Genomic DNA, 15,450 nt, shown 5'->3' on the forward strand with positions numbered 1-15,450 from the left:
AGCCATTCTCATGGGCCTGGTCATTATGTGTCCTCCTCCTCTTCCATGAAGTCTCCTCAAACCCATTCACTCTCTCTACATACAGAGTTCTCTGACTTTTGGCCTAAGGCCCTTTCCAAATTTATCTTGAAAGACCTTCCTTTACGTCTTTGAAGTCACTGGATCAGAGAAGGAGCTCCATTGTTTGTTCTTTGGGGCTAGCCACTATGAAACATACTTCAGTGCCAGACATTTCAAGGTTGAAGCTTATCATGCAAGATACGGTGATATGAACTTCATGTTTCAGGTGGAATATAAAGATATACAGAGAACCAAAGAAAGCATGCTCAACTCAGTCTATTCACAGAGGACAGATGAAGACTGATTTAAATTCAACAAATATTTATCCAGTACCCACTGTCTAGTCCCTGAATTAAGCATTTAGTGTATAAGGCAGATTCTACATTAAACAATTGATCAATAGGCTGAGCAATTTAGATTTATTTTCCTTCCTTATGATGAGTTAATGTAGTAATATTCAAAACTGGCTGTGCAGCAGAATCACCTAGGGAACATGCTTTCATGTATTTGTTTATTTTTGTATTCATTTTGAATTTCATTTATTTTGGGAAAATAAATAATGCATTCACTGGAAACAAATCCAAAATACTGAAAAGGCATACCGTGAAAAGATCCCTTGCACCTTTCTAGCACCCAGTTTCTCTCCCTGGAGATCTTGCTAATATATTTGATATCATCAAGGGATATTTTTAAAATATTTCATAGCTCTGGGCTAATAAACAAGAATTTCTCTGATTCCCAGGAAAGGCCCTAAAATCAGAACATCTACAAAGCTCCATAGTTGAGTCTAATGAGTTGGCTATTAAAATGTCCTTTTGAAAGTAGGTTGGTGGATGGGAAGAGGAAAAGCAGGGAATAATTTAAAGATAATAGTGAGAATTTTGAGTGTGAGCAAGAAAGACTCATTGATTATGAATGGAGAACAGTGGGCTGCAAATGGTTCAGATCCTTGTGGAATCCAGAAATAGAGAAATGAACAAGCACGATAGCAAAGGAGCATTACCTGTAGTCTGAGCTTCTGCAGTCCTTGTAAGGTGACCGAAGCCATTTTTAACTCTCATTTTCCCAGCAATACCCTAGGATATAACTTGCTATGAGATAGCCATGTGATTTGGGACAGGAGAACTCTTTTCACAGTTGAGGCAACTTGTTTCAGAACAGGAGCTACGAATCTCTGGAGTCGACAACAGTAGCTGCTGTATGTTGGACTCCTGTTGCTAATTCCCTGTCCTCCTCCTAGATGGAAACAACCTTGGAGGATTTCTTTTTTTCTCTCTTCCAGAAGCTAGCAGTGAAAATGCAATGATAGTGTGGATTCCATAGGACAAATTTAATGGAAGCATGGCCTTTTATATTTTTCAGAGTGCTAAGGAGAGTATCACATTGGATGTAAATATGCACATGACTAGAACATGCTTGTGTACAGGCCATTCATGAAGAGAAATTGTACTTAACTCAAAGACTCACTCAGAAGTGGGCAAAACAATCATATTTCATCTGGTATCTGGATAGAATGGGATGAACAGATACAGTTACACCAATGGGCCCCAAGTCTGGCAGTGCAGGCTGGACAGTTAATCAACTGCATCCTTTGGAAGCTGGGAAATTCTGGAAACTCTCAATTCTGTTTTGGAATAGGCTAATTTCATGTCACCTAGCTGTTCCCTTTATGAGATGTAGACACCAGAAAGTTGAGGAGAGGGAGAAAGTAAATTTACAGGAGACTGAGGGTCTACCCTGAAAAGGGTCTGGCCCTGCTATCTCCTTACCCTCCCCACAGGAAGTAATGCTGCCACTTCAGGACTTTTATGGCTCACTCATCTCTCCTTTGAGAACCTCAGCCATCTATCTTTCTCTGTGAGTGCCTGGTTCCTCGGGATTCTTGAGGTGAAAAAGCTCCCCATGTCTCAGTTTCTTCATTTACGAAATAATGCTTACATTAAAAAGTTGTCCAGAGAAAGTCTAAGTAATTTTTAGTGGTTCTTATTAATAACTTACTCTTCTGCATGTTCACATTAGAATTCTCCCTAGCTAGCCAGAATTTGTCAACCATTGGTGGTGTTTATCCAAACAACTTTCAATGCTTTCAACAAATATTTGATGATCAATTGCAGTTAGAGTTAATGAATCATGAATGCTTTCCAAAGTGTTCTGAGTCTCATTAAGAGATTCTCAAATAATTACCTTGTTCATTTTTTCCCTAGTATGCTGGGATTATAAGGCCCAAAGCATTGAATTTATAGTATCTCAGACCCAGAAGGAATCTCAGGGATGGCAGCCAGCCAGAGCCTTTGCTTACAAGAGAGAATCCTGAAGCCCAGAGATAGAGGACAGATTTACTCAGAAGAAGTATCATCAGCTACAAAGGCCACCTTTCTTACCCTCTAAACATGCCCTGTAGCAGACAGAGCTACCATGACAAAATACCACAGGCCAGGTAGGTTACACAACAGATATTTATTTCTCACACTTTTGGAGACTGGAAGTCCAGAAATGTGACTGGACCAGCAGGTCTGATTTCTTGTGAGGTTTCTCTCCTTGGCCTGAAGATATCTGTCTTATTCTTCACATAGCCTTCCCTGTGTGTGCATCCTTCCTCTTCTCTGTATATCCAGATTTCTTCTTATAAGGATACCAGTCTGATTGGATTAGGGCTCATTGTAATGGCCTCATTTTATTTATCTATTTATTTATTTTATCCCATTCCCCACTCAAGCCCCCTCCCCTCTCTCTGTATAAAAGCTTTTTTCCCCCATTTTAACAAGCACCTCCTTAAAGGACCTATCCTTAAATATAGTCACATTCTGGGGTACTAGGGACCAGGGCTTCATGATATGCATTTCAAGGGACACAATTTAGCCCATAAAAGCTCTCTATCTCAGGATGCTCACACACACACATACACACACACACACACACACACACACACGATTATTCTCCAGATGCCAAATTAAGTACCATTTCCCTGAGAAACCCACCATTTACACAAGGTCAGGCCATGCTTGAGGCATATTTGTGATACCTTCTTACTTCTGCTTATTGTGATTGCTAACAAAAAAATAATGACGGGAGCAGCTGCTTCACCTATGTCTCCTTCCAGGAGGTTTCATCCTCCACAGGGCAGAGGGAGCTGGCTCATGTGCTTATGGCTGTACCCTCAATGTCTATCTAGTAGCAACTTAACAAACAACTTATTAAATAAACAAATAAATGAATAATGTTGTAAATTAGTAAGCAGAATCACAAGACTCTCTTTGATATTGTTATTTCCAAAATATCTTCTTTTTTCCCTTTGACTTATAATGTTCCTGTCATAAAATTTTACTTGGGTTCCAAAGCCCAAACAACCTCCTCCACTAATCCTTGCTTAAAGCAGAGTTAATCCTTACCCAGCAACCTCACAGCACATTATTCATATACTTTATTTCATACTTAATTTTGACTTAGTAAGGATAGGTTGTTAACATGTTTATCCCTATACTTACCTTGTTGGAACTAAGATAAGGAGCGAGTTCAAATAAATCTGAGTTCACTTCAAATCTCTGACACACTGTATAATCCTTAACACATAGTGGGCACACAATAAAGAGTCAATGTTTTTTAACGGGCAGGACAGGACCATAGTCCAAATCAGTGGAGACAGGCAGGTGTGAAGGTTGCACAGAAATTCTTAGATTCCAGAGCTGGGGATTTAGCTCAGTGGCACCATCCCTGCCTCGCAAATGCAAGGTCCTGTGTTCAATCCCCAGTACCAAAAACAAAAGAAAAAGAAAAACAAAAGAAATTCTTAGATTCCAGACATTCTAGGGGCATTTGCTGCCCTGCCCACCTCAGAGGCTTCAGGGATTCTTCCTGCATTTCCAGAAATGGTTTGTGGAGCTGGCTCTAGAAAGACTCTAAAAACTAAATATGTTGAGTCTCTGAGACCATTTTCTTTAAAAATAGAAAGAGGCAATTAAAACAAGAAAGAAGAGAAGAAGAAGAAGAAGAAGAAGAAGAAGAAGAAGAAGAAGAAGAAGAAGAAGAAGAAGAAGAAGAAGAAGAAGAGGAGGAGGAGGAGGAGGAGGAGGAGGAGGAGGAGGAGGAGGAGGAGGAGGAGGAGGAGGAGGAGGAGGAGGAGGAAAAAGAACAGGAAGAAAAACAGGAGGACGAAGAAGAAGAAAGCAAGCCAGAGAATCTTCTGGAATCAAACCTAAAGTAGGATAAGATATTTGTTTACATAGACTTAAGCACCAATAACTGAGCCAGCCAGAAGGAGTAAGTAGAGGCAGGGACTCACCTAGTCTACATTCTGTAGTCAAGTATGGCTTGATCTCCCCCTCTGTAAAAAGGGAATAATAGCATGCTCCATGTTTCATTGCAGTATGGCAACAGACAGACATGATGGATGTCATGATCCAAAGAGCCCTCTGGAGGGTTAGCTGGCTGTTCCAGTTGTGCAGGGTGTTTTTTAGCTACAATGTAGTTGAGAAAGAAGAAAGCCAGGATCCTGTAGAGAGAGGTATCTAGGCTTAGACCAACAGAGATAGCCCCAAATATGCTGCCTGATACACTGGGAACTGTGAGGTTTGCTGAGTACACTGGTTTTATAAAAACTGAGGATCGGTCCCTACATTTCTCCATCTCCAGACATGGAGGGATCCCTGCCCCTGAGCATCTTCATCTGTCAATGGAAATCACCTTGTCCTGAATTTTCCCCTTATCTTAAGACCCAGAGATGGACATGAGACCAATATAACATGTGTTTAAGAGCAGCTCTGTTGCTTACAAGCTATATGATCTAGAAAAAGTATCTGACCTTCAGGCTCCTCTGCTATGACAAAAGTAACAGTAGCTGCCTGATAGGATTGTTGACAAGCTTAAACTAGATGTGCTTTTATGTGCTAAGAAAAACACAGGGTTTGATGCATAGTGTTCAACAAACAGGAGATATGTTATAATACTGTAACCTTGGGGCCAGGGATTTAGCTCAGTTGTTCCGGCACCTGCCTCGCAAGCACAAGGTCCCAAGTTCGATCCCTGGTACAAAAAAAAAAAAAAATTCTGTAACCTCAGCTGTGGTCTGATGCTTTTTCTCCTTCTTCTAGATCTGCTGTCATGATCCATTCTGTCTTGTTTATTCCTTCTAGAAACTTCTTTCTCAAGCCAGATTTAACCAAATTTAGTCCCCAAAATATATCTCTTATTGAATTTCCTATCCCAGGCATTGTGTAATCTGTGTAGATAGGCAAACTTTCTCATATCAGGGACTTCATTATAAGAATTCCATACTTCAGGCAAATGCTTCCCTTTTCCACCTCTCCCTCAACCCAGGCAAGCCCTTAACTGCTATTTCTTTGCACACCAGGTTTAGAAAATGCATAGTCAGAAATAGAGGCTCTTAGCACACATTTGTCAAAGTGCTTGAGAGTCATTGCATTTTCTCAAGTAAGCAGCATAGTTATTAGCTGCAGGATGTGTAAATGGCATAGAGAGTTACTGAAGCATTGAGTTGAGAAGTGCAAATGCCACAGGCAGAAAGAAAACTATAATATAGTCACAGACTTGAAAGTGCAGGCAGCAAATCAGCTGTGAGATAGAATGTCCTTGGAAAATAGTTAAGATGTGGATTCAGGATAGGCATTGCTGACAAGGGGTATTGCTACCTTCAAGTGTCTTCCATACCCTGGCATATGGTAGGTGTTCAATAAAACCTAGCTAAATAAAGAATTATAGAAATAATATTTATTGTATTGATAATGTTAAAATGGTGGGATTGAAATAGCTTAAAAATTATGATCTTTCCTCGGTCTCGTCCTTTCATGATGTTTTAATCTTATAACATGGATTTAAAATCGTCTTGTCAAATGTTTCTCTATATGTAGTTATCATAACTACTTAGTTGTCTCTAACCCATGATAATATACTGATAAAGTGTGGACTTCTATACACTTTATGATGGATTGATTCACATCCTTACAGTAATAAAAATCCAGAATAGGAAAATCATATTCCTACATTCATTCCAACATTTCTCTCAAGTGTTCGAACATATTCTGGTCACCTGTTTCTCAATTGATCTCCACCCCTATTTCTATGCTATATCAACATATATAAATACAGCAGTGTTGTATTTCTAGGTAAAATCACCACAAGTCACCCAGGTTCACAAGTGGTGCTAGAGATGTTTTCTATCTTGATCTAGTTGTGTTTACACATAAGTAACCACTTACTAGATTGTGCACTGACGCTATATACACCTGATTATGTGCATGTTACATATAACTCAATTTTAAAAATTTAAAACAAAACAAAACTTTGCAACATAGACACTTGGTACTAGGTCACAGGGAATCAAAAAGTGAAATATCAACTAAGACAAGTTCAGACTTAGCTTTCACATGTACCTGCAAGTGGAAGTATTGAAGGCAACCTGAAGATGCTTACCGCATCCTCATACACTGTGGTCACACATAGCTATCACAGACTGTGGTCATACATGGATGTGCTGACTGTCCCTGATATTACTAAGTCTTTTAATATAACTTCCTTTCTATACTTGATAGATTTGCTGCAATTGCTGACACAGTCTTGGGAAAAACTACACCAGGGCGACATTAGAGATATCTTTATTCCTATTTGCACTTACAGAACATTACTTCTAACAGTGGCTCATTTCAAATGCAAAGGGAAATTTTTTTAATAACAAAAATTTGTACTTCTGTTAATGTTGGACAATTTTGAAAAATAATTCATCTGGAAAAACTGTATTAGCTGTGAAAATGACATTTCAATATTTAGAGTGCTTTTGGCTTAAGAGGAAGATTCCCTCTGTGGCCACATGTAGGCTGGGCATTTTTCAAACAGTTCAGCCTTTCAGAACTTCTGAAATCCATTTAGCTTGGAAATGACTAGGGTTTAGTTCAATCAAAAAAAATAAGGCTGAGTTGCTAAAGGGTACAAAAGCCATCATGGGGGGAAAATCAATTTTGGAAGGCCTAACATGGCTCTCAGCAATAAGGTCTGAAAGTTTGCTGTCCTTATCAGGCAGCAGCCCACCTAAACATCTGCTCTCAGAGGTCATTTATTTTATACACTGGGACATGTGCTCCTTTAGTACCTGGTCCTTGGATTCCTTTAATACCTGTCCAACTGCAAGTGAGACTTCGCTTGAGAACTTGACTTGTATGGTGGGAACAGCACCACAGGCTTTGGTTTGAAACTCATCACTAACGCACTGACTGCTGTACCCCTTTGACCTGGAACTCAGTCTTCAATTTCCTCATTTGTAAGAAGAGCTGAAAACCACAGTTTTCTAGAATTTCTGTGAATATCAGACATAAGATAGAATTTTCCATTTAAAAAATATCCAGTAATTTCTAGCTATGGATGCTTAGATTGCGCACTGTAGAAGTCATAAAGACAAATCACTCAAATTCTTTCCTACAAGGAATCCATCGTCAAGGCACATAATGATGCTCAATTATATTTATTGAGTGACTTTTCTGTATTGTCCTTCTATTCTCTAACTTATTTCTATCTAATATTTATTAATAATTTCCTTATTTATTACTTTAGGTTACATTTGAATTCTATTTTCTAGTTTCTTAAAATGAAAGTTTTAGGTTATTGATTTGAGATCTTTTATTTAAAATAAATATGTACAGCTACCAACAGCAATAAACCTCCTAAGTACTGCTCTAGTTGCATCCCACAATTGTGGTATATTGTATTCTTATTTCCAATCATTTTAAAGTATTTTCCAATTTTATTTTTTCTTTGTTCATTTAGGAATGTGCTGTTTAATTCCATATATTTGTGAATTTCCAAAATTTTATCATGTTATGGTTATCTAATTTAATGTCTTCGTGGTTACAACAAACATCATATGATCCCAATTGTTTTAAATTTAGTGAGATTTGTTTTATGACCTAACAAATGTCAATCTAGAGAATGTAATGTCCATTTAAAAGAATATATTTCCTACTATTACGTAGAGCGTCCAACAAATGTCCATTTGGTTTAGTCACTTGATAGTATTATCTAAGTCTTCTGTTTTCTTATTGTTCTCTGTCAGTTTTCTTCCTATTCTTGAAAATGGGGCCTTGAAGTTTCCAACTATTATTTTGGAATTGTTTACTTCTGCCTCCAATTCTGTCCATTCTTTCTTAATGAGGCTCTGTAGTTAGGTGCATATAAATTTGTAATGGTTTAATCTTCTTCATGCATTGATCTTTCTATCATTATAAACTACTCTTTTTGTCCCTAGAAACAATTTTTATATTAAAGTCTTTTCTTTTTCTCATCTTATAGCTCCTACAGCTCTGTTTTGGTTATTGTTTTTATGGCATATCTTTTTCTGTTTTTTAACTTTCTACCTATTTATATCTTAGAATCTAAAGTACATGTCTACTAGAAGGTATACGGTTATTTCATTGATTATGCCCAAAGTCTTGGAAGATCTGCTCATTTTTTTATTCTTTTCCTCAGGAAAAGACCTCAATTGACCTACACTCATTCTAACTATGTGATATTGTAGCTTTGATCATGACTTCTGCTTAATTATAGAGATTTTCAAGAAAAGCATAGATAACTTACCTCTGAGTTCTTCTATGCAAGGTTTTGAGTCCTTTCCTTAGTAATGTTGTGTTTTCCAGTCACATCTTCTGATGTACCTTGTTAAATAAGAAAAATGAAAATTACCAAGAGCTCAGCTTTACAAAGACTAACATATTATCCCTTTGTTTCACAAATAGAACTTCTATAATTTTGCAAGAGAATATTTGTCTACTCTCATCTCCTCTTTTATTATTGCATCTCCATCTAGAACATCTATGTGCATCTGTGTACATCCTGATGGTTTCATTACTGCCTCTGCAACTGTGCTCAGAGAGTGGCTTATTGGTTCTCACCAGCCCTTTAATTCAATAGGCTGCTTACTTCTTATATCTTAGTAATCAGATTTCCAAACAAAGCTTGATCCAACCTTGTTCTCTTTAGCTTTCTTCTTACAAAACTTTTTCATTTCAGCATCAACCAAATGCTGTTTCCGTGTGTTCTGTTATTTTGTCATTCTTATTTATGAGTGAGATTGTGAACTATGAGATTTTTGTCCACTCTCATCCAACATCCTTTGAATTATTTTTTTAAAAGCATTTTTCCAGATGACCATATTTACATCTGTCTAATGACAAATATCTCCAGCAGAGATGACCTGGAAGGGTCCTGTCTTTGTACCAATCCATTCTGTGAAGAATTCAAGTATTGTGTTTGCAATTATTGAGCAGCTGCAACATATAATTGTAGGGTTATTTTGTCCTAGAAATTCTATGGGAGGATAATAATCAAAGAAAATAGTGGAAAGGAGGAGGCAGGGTATAAATTGGGACAAAAAAATCAAACAAAGTACTTAAAGAATTGTATAAGAAACACACAAATCAATTTTTTCCTTGAAAATGTAGTTTATAAGAACTGACAATTTTTTTGTTCTTTAGGAAAAAAATACAATGCACATGTATACTAAGCAGACACTGACCAAGTCTAAAAGTAATCTTCCCACAACTGCACAACAAACTTAAGGAGAAAGAAAAGGCTAATATGGTTTTAGGAAGATAGTTATACATATACACAAATATTTAGCTCATATCTGGATATCATCTATATAAAAACATGTGTATGTGCATACATGTGTGTGTAAAACATATGATCACATCCAAACATCATCTATATCAATAAATAGAGATTGTCTGTATATAGTATATAGATGATCTCTAGATATGACACTAATAGTGACAGGGTCTCTCTCCTATTTTGTCTGTCCCCAAGTAGCTTTCACACTAAGAAAGGTATTTTTATAATTTTTTCCTCCTGATGGGGACAAAGTCCAGCTACCACTGACATTTTAAAATTTCTCTTCTCTCAGTTCTATAAACCAATCCAAATACCTTGGCTTTTGAGGGTCTCAGGAAACGAACTAATTATGGCCTACTAACAGTCACCTCCCTCATAAATGTAGATATTTCTGCAGAATAAATCACAAGGTGAAGGTATTTTTCTCCAGGATACTTAAAGATAGATCTGAATAGTGTGCTCTTATCTCGCAATGCCAGCAATTCCAGACTAAGACTATAAAATGCCACACTTCTGTCTCAAAGTTTATGGAATATTCTATTCCAGTTTGATACCATCTATATGTCTCAAAATTTGCATATTTGGATATTTTCTAGCCAAGTATTTGCAAAAGAAGTATGTAGACATTCATAGACAATACACTGTCTTTATAGTATTATATAGTGGAGTCTAGCAAAAGCCATATGAAACGATTTGGGACTCTCCTTACCTTTTAAATGTCAAGACAGAAGAATTTTAGGGTGACTTTCAAGACTTATTTACTTATCTCTTATAGATTAAACATTAAGATACAGATTCACATATAATTCTAAGAAATACAGTGAGATCTCATATATCTTTTTCTACTTTCCTCCCAAAATTAGACCTTGCCCAATGAGGACACTGATGTTGGCAGAGTCAAGATAAGGGGATCTTTCTATTACCATAAAGATCTTTCCTATGTTCTTTTATGGTCATACTCAACCCCCACACTTACCTAATCCCTAACTTCTATTTTGATGCTTATACAAGTCTTATTTATTCACCCATTCCTCATTTATTTGACAAATATCCACTGAGTCCCTATATTCCAATCACTGAAGACACAGTAATATTCAAAAATCAAATATGAATGAGCTTCACAATTTAGTACATGAAACAGATACTAACCAAATAAACATTCAAATAAATGTAAAGATTCAAATATGACAAATGCCATAACTGGCATATAAGTGTTATGAAAGCCATAGTATTAGTGAGGTTTAATCCAGAAGGAAACAGAGTGACTGACCTTCCCACAGGAAGCAAAGATTGAACTATGTGTTAGGTTTTCATTGCTGTGACAAATAATCAACTGATAAGGAATAAAGTTTTATTTTATTTCAGGGTTTTAGAAGTTTCAGACCATGGTTGATTGGCTTTGTTGGTTTGGGGCTGTGGCGAGACAGTACATTATGGAAGGGGGCACATAGTAGGAAAGCTGCTCATTTCATGATGACCAGGAGGGAGGGAGGGAGGAGGGGGAGGAGAGAGAGAGAGAGAGAGAGAGAAAGATATCAGTGACCTAATTTTCTTCCACAATGGTCTGTCTCCCAAAGCCTCCTAAAACATCATGGGCTGGAGATCAAACCTTCAACACATGGCACAAAGATTATACTGAGTATTCTAGGCAGAGGGTGTAGAACCAGTGTCTTGCAGGGAAGAGGTCCTGGTAACTGCAGCAGTTACCTCAATGCTTTTCCACCTTTAGTTGTGTTCTCATCCTTCTCTTTGGTCTTACAATGACAAATGTCATTAAACTGAAGTTTTAATTTCTAGTGAAGCCCAATTTATCCATCTTCTATGTTTCATTTATTTTTTCTTTAACAAGGCCATAGAGATATTCTCTCATGTTTTCTTCTAGAAGCTTTAATTTAATTCACATTTATTTCTACAAACTATCTGGAGTGTGTGTGTGTGTGTGTGTGTGTGTGTGTGTGTGTGTGTGTGTGTAATAATGATCAAGTTTCTTTTTTTCCTCTATTTGCTATTGACTCAACATCACAAAAATTTCTTCTTGGTATCTGGAAGTAAATTTTGACTAATTGTATTCTTTTCATTCAAGATCATCTTGGTTTTTCTTGATACTTTGGGTTTTAACATGAATTTCAGAATAAAGTTCTCAGTATTCATGAAACAAAATATTGCTGGGATATTGATTAGAGTTGCATTGAACCTATGCACACATTTTATAAAAACTGTTATCTTTATAACTGAGTCCTCTAACTCATGAACATGGAAGGGTTATCCCCCATTTTATTTAATTCTCCTTTAAATTCTAAATAGTATTGTTTCCCTGCACCGAGGATGTATATATCTGTTGTAAAAATATTTTAGGTATTTGCCATTTTTGATGCGATTCTAAATGGAAAATGTTTATATCTTAAGTTATATGTTCCAACTGATCCTGCTAAATATGAATGGACTTTGTACTGACTTGTGTATCTACCAATTACTAAAGTCATTTACTAATTTTGTCACTGTATCTGTATATTCTTCTTATTCCTTATAGCTTTATTTCTTTTTCTTGCCACTGTGCTGGATAAAGCCTGCTGTTCAAGATCAAACAGAAGTAGGGGCAAGACAATTTTCTTCTTAGTCTTTAAAAGAAATCTTTATTCTAAATTAGACCTGTTTTCTTTTGAGTTTTGTAGATATCTTGTATTTAGTGAAGTATGCTTTTCTAAAACTTCTAGTTTATTAAGAGTCTTTTTAAATTGATTTTTTAAAATTTTTGTCAAATTTTAAAATATGTATCTTGAGTAATCATATGAATTTATTACTTATTCTCTTAATGTAGCCAATTAACTGAAAATTGCATTTGTATGGTTATATCACCATGATCATGACATGTTCATCTGTTTTATATATTGCTGGGCTAGGTTTACTAAGGTTTTATTCAGGATTTTAGTCTCCATTTGGGATTGTCCTATAAAAATCTCCTTTTCTTTAATATTCTTGTTTGGTTTGGCCATCAAGTCTGCTTCATTAATGAATTAAAGCTGCTTGTCTTTTTGTAATCTCAGATTTTGTCATAGTATAGCATTTGTTTTCCTTAACCATTTAACAGAAATCATAAATAAAATCATTGATTTTGGAGTTTCCTTTGAAAGAAAGTGTTGAATTTCAATTTTTATATGAATAATAAATTTTTATTTCCTCTTGGTTTTTAAATAAAATTTTTCTAGAAATTATCAAATTTATCCAAATTATCCATTTCTTTTTTATTAGTACATGTTTGTGATACAAAATGAATATATTCATTGTGGGTACTTTATACATGTAGACTCATTTTAATTCTTTTTATATGTCCTTCCTTTTTCCCCCCTCCCCCTTCCAACATCCCTTTGTCCCCTTCCCATTTTCAAAAGATCTCTCTCCCTTTTTCCTATTGTCTATCTTTTATTTTGTCCCTTAATTTATTTATATTTTGGTCTTCTCATACAAAAGAAACCGTACAATAGTAAAGCTTGTGTGTCTGATTTATTTCAATAAACACTATGGTCTCAAGGTACATCTATTTTTCTACAAAAGAGTCCAACTTTTCCTTCTTTATAGCGGAGTAGTACTCCATTGTGCATAAATGACTTATTATCTTTATCCATTCATTTGTTGATGGACATCAAGGCCACTTTCAAGATTTAGCTATTATGAACTGTGGTGCTATAAACATGGGTATCCATGTATCACTGTAATATGATGTCTTTAATTTTTTCAGGAAGATACCAAGAGAAGGAGGAGAGCTGGATTGAATTAATTTCTAGTTTTAGTTTTTTGAGGAATCGTCATATTGATTTCCATGTAATTGTACTAGTTTACATTCCCACCAGCAATGTAGGAAGGGTCCTTTTACCCCACAGCCTGGCCAACATTTATTATTTTATTTATTGGTGATAGCTATTATTTCTGGATTAAGATGGAATATCAGTATTGTTTTAATTTGCATTTCTCTAATGGTGAGCGGTGCTAAACAATTTTTTTATTATTATATTTTGGCCATTTGTACTTCTTCTTTTGAGAAGTATCTATTCATTTTATTTGCCCATTTTTGATTGGACCTTTTATTCTGAGGGAGGTCTAAATTCTCTTGAGTTCTTTGTGTATTCTAGATATTAATACCCTGTCCAAGTTGTATCTGGCAAGTTTTTTCCCACTCAGTAGTTTTTCTCTTCACTCTGTTGTTTCCTTTGCTATGCAGAAGCTTTTAATTTAATACGATGTTATTTGTTGATTCTTGATGTTATTTCTTGTGTAACTGCGGTCCTATTCATAAAGTCTTTACCTATGCCTATGACTTTAAGAGTCTTAGCTACTTTATCTTCCAGCAGGTTAAATTTTTGTTTTAATATTCAGATATTTGAATCATTTTTATTTTAGTTTAATATACGGTGAAAGATATGAGTCTAGCTTCAATCCTCTGCATGTGAATAGCCAGTTTTTCCCAGCACCATTTACTAAAGAGGCAGTCTTTTCTCCAGCGTATGTTTTTGTCCCCTTTGTCAAAGATCAGGTGACTTAATGTGTCTGGGGTAGTCTCTGCATCCTCTACTCTATTCTATTGGTCTATTTACCTGTTTCTGTGCCAGTACCATGCTGTTTTTATCACTGTGGCTTTGTAATATAACTTGAAATCCAGAATTGTGATGGTTCCTGTTCTGTTCTTGTGGCCCAGGGTTGCTTTTGCTACTTTGTCTCTTCTGGTCCCAAATGAATTTTAGGATCTTTTTCTCTAGTTCTGTGAGGAATGTTGTGGCTATTTTCATTGGGATTGCATTAAATTTAAATGTCAGTTTTGAGAGGATGGCTATTTTGACAATGTTGGTTCTGCCATATTAAATGAGGAAAAGCTAAAAGCTTTCCTGCTAAAATCAACAACATGAACATGCCTGAAATCCCAGCACTTGGGAGACTGAGGCAAAAGGATCACCATGGGTTTAAGGGCAGCCTGAGCTACATAGTGAGCTCAAGGCCAGCCTGAATTATGTAGTGAGACCCTGTCTCAAAAAAAGAAACAATAAAAAAATCAGGATCATGACAAGGATGTCGACTATCACAACCACTGTTCAATATAGTCCTCAAAATATTAGCCTAAGCAATCTGGCAAGAGTGAAATATAAAGGAAAAATGTATAGGAAAGAAAGAAGTAAAATTACCATTATTAGCAGATTACATGATTCTTTATGCAGAAGACCCAAAACATTGCACAAAAAGATTCCTAGAATGAATAACCAAATTCATCTTTGTAGAATACAAAATCAATACACAAAAATCAATAGCATTCCTGTACATCACTAATAAACCACTGAGAAATAAATTAGGAAAACAATACCATTAATAATAGTATCAAGAAAAAATAAATACTTAAGAATTAACCTAACCAAGGAGGTAAAAGACCTAAATAATTTTAAAATTTTGTTTACTCTATTATGTATCTATTCTCTGTTTCACTAATTTTTGATCCTATCTTATAATTTTCTTGTTAAAATTTTCTCTTTGGATGTGATATAATTTTTCTTTTCTTTCTTGTTTTAGAATGATATCAGCCCATTGTCATCCATCTTTCCCACATAAAAATTTAGGGCTACAAATTTGTCTAAACTTGGCTTTATTTGTAGCTTGCAGACTTTTATAACTTTTTATGATATATGTATATTCAATTTTTAATATATCACTTCCGTACTTTTTATAAAATCAGTATCTCCATAAAATAGAATAGAATATTTCTTTTTTTTTCCCTTAAGTTCTTTTATTGGTACATTTTAG

The 15,450-nt window shown here is 35.7% G+C and overlaps 1 long non-coding RNA gene across 4 annotated transcripts in view; it reads right to left on the minus strand.

Moving 5' to 3' along the window:
- Positions 1-4,344: 4,344 nt before the first annotated feature.
- Positions 4,345-15,450, minus strand: part of LOC147822921 (uncharacterized) — a 408,296-nt gene continuing 397,190 nt past the window's right edge. For all 4 annotated transcript variants that reach the window (XR_015444740.1, XR_015444741.1, XR_015444739.1 and 1 more), the window contains 2 exons: positions 8,638-8,714; positions 4,345-4,549 (listed from right to left, as the gene is read on the minus strand). This is a non-coding gene — a long non-coding RNA (uncharacterized LOC147822921). The remainder of the gene's footprint in view (positions 4,550-8,637; positions 8,715-15,450) is intronic.

This window comes from Heterocephalus glaber, unplaced genomic scaffold, assembly GCF_053883595.1.
Source record: "Heterocephalus glaber isolate CG9 unplaced genomic scaffold, H.glaber_assembly_v1.0 deba00001606, whole genome shotgun sequence".
In the NCBI taxonomy this organism is placed as follows: Eukaryota; Metazoa; Chordata; class Mammalia; order Rodentia; family Bathyergidae; genus Heterocephalus; species Heterocephalus glaber.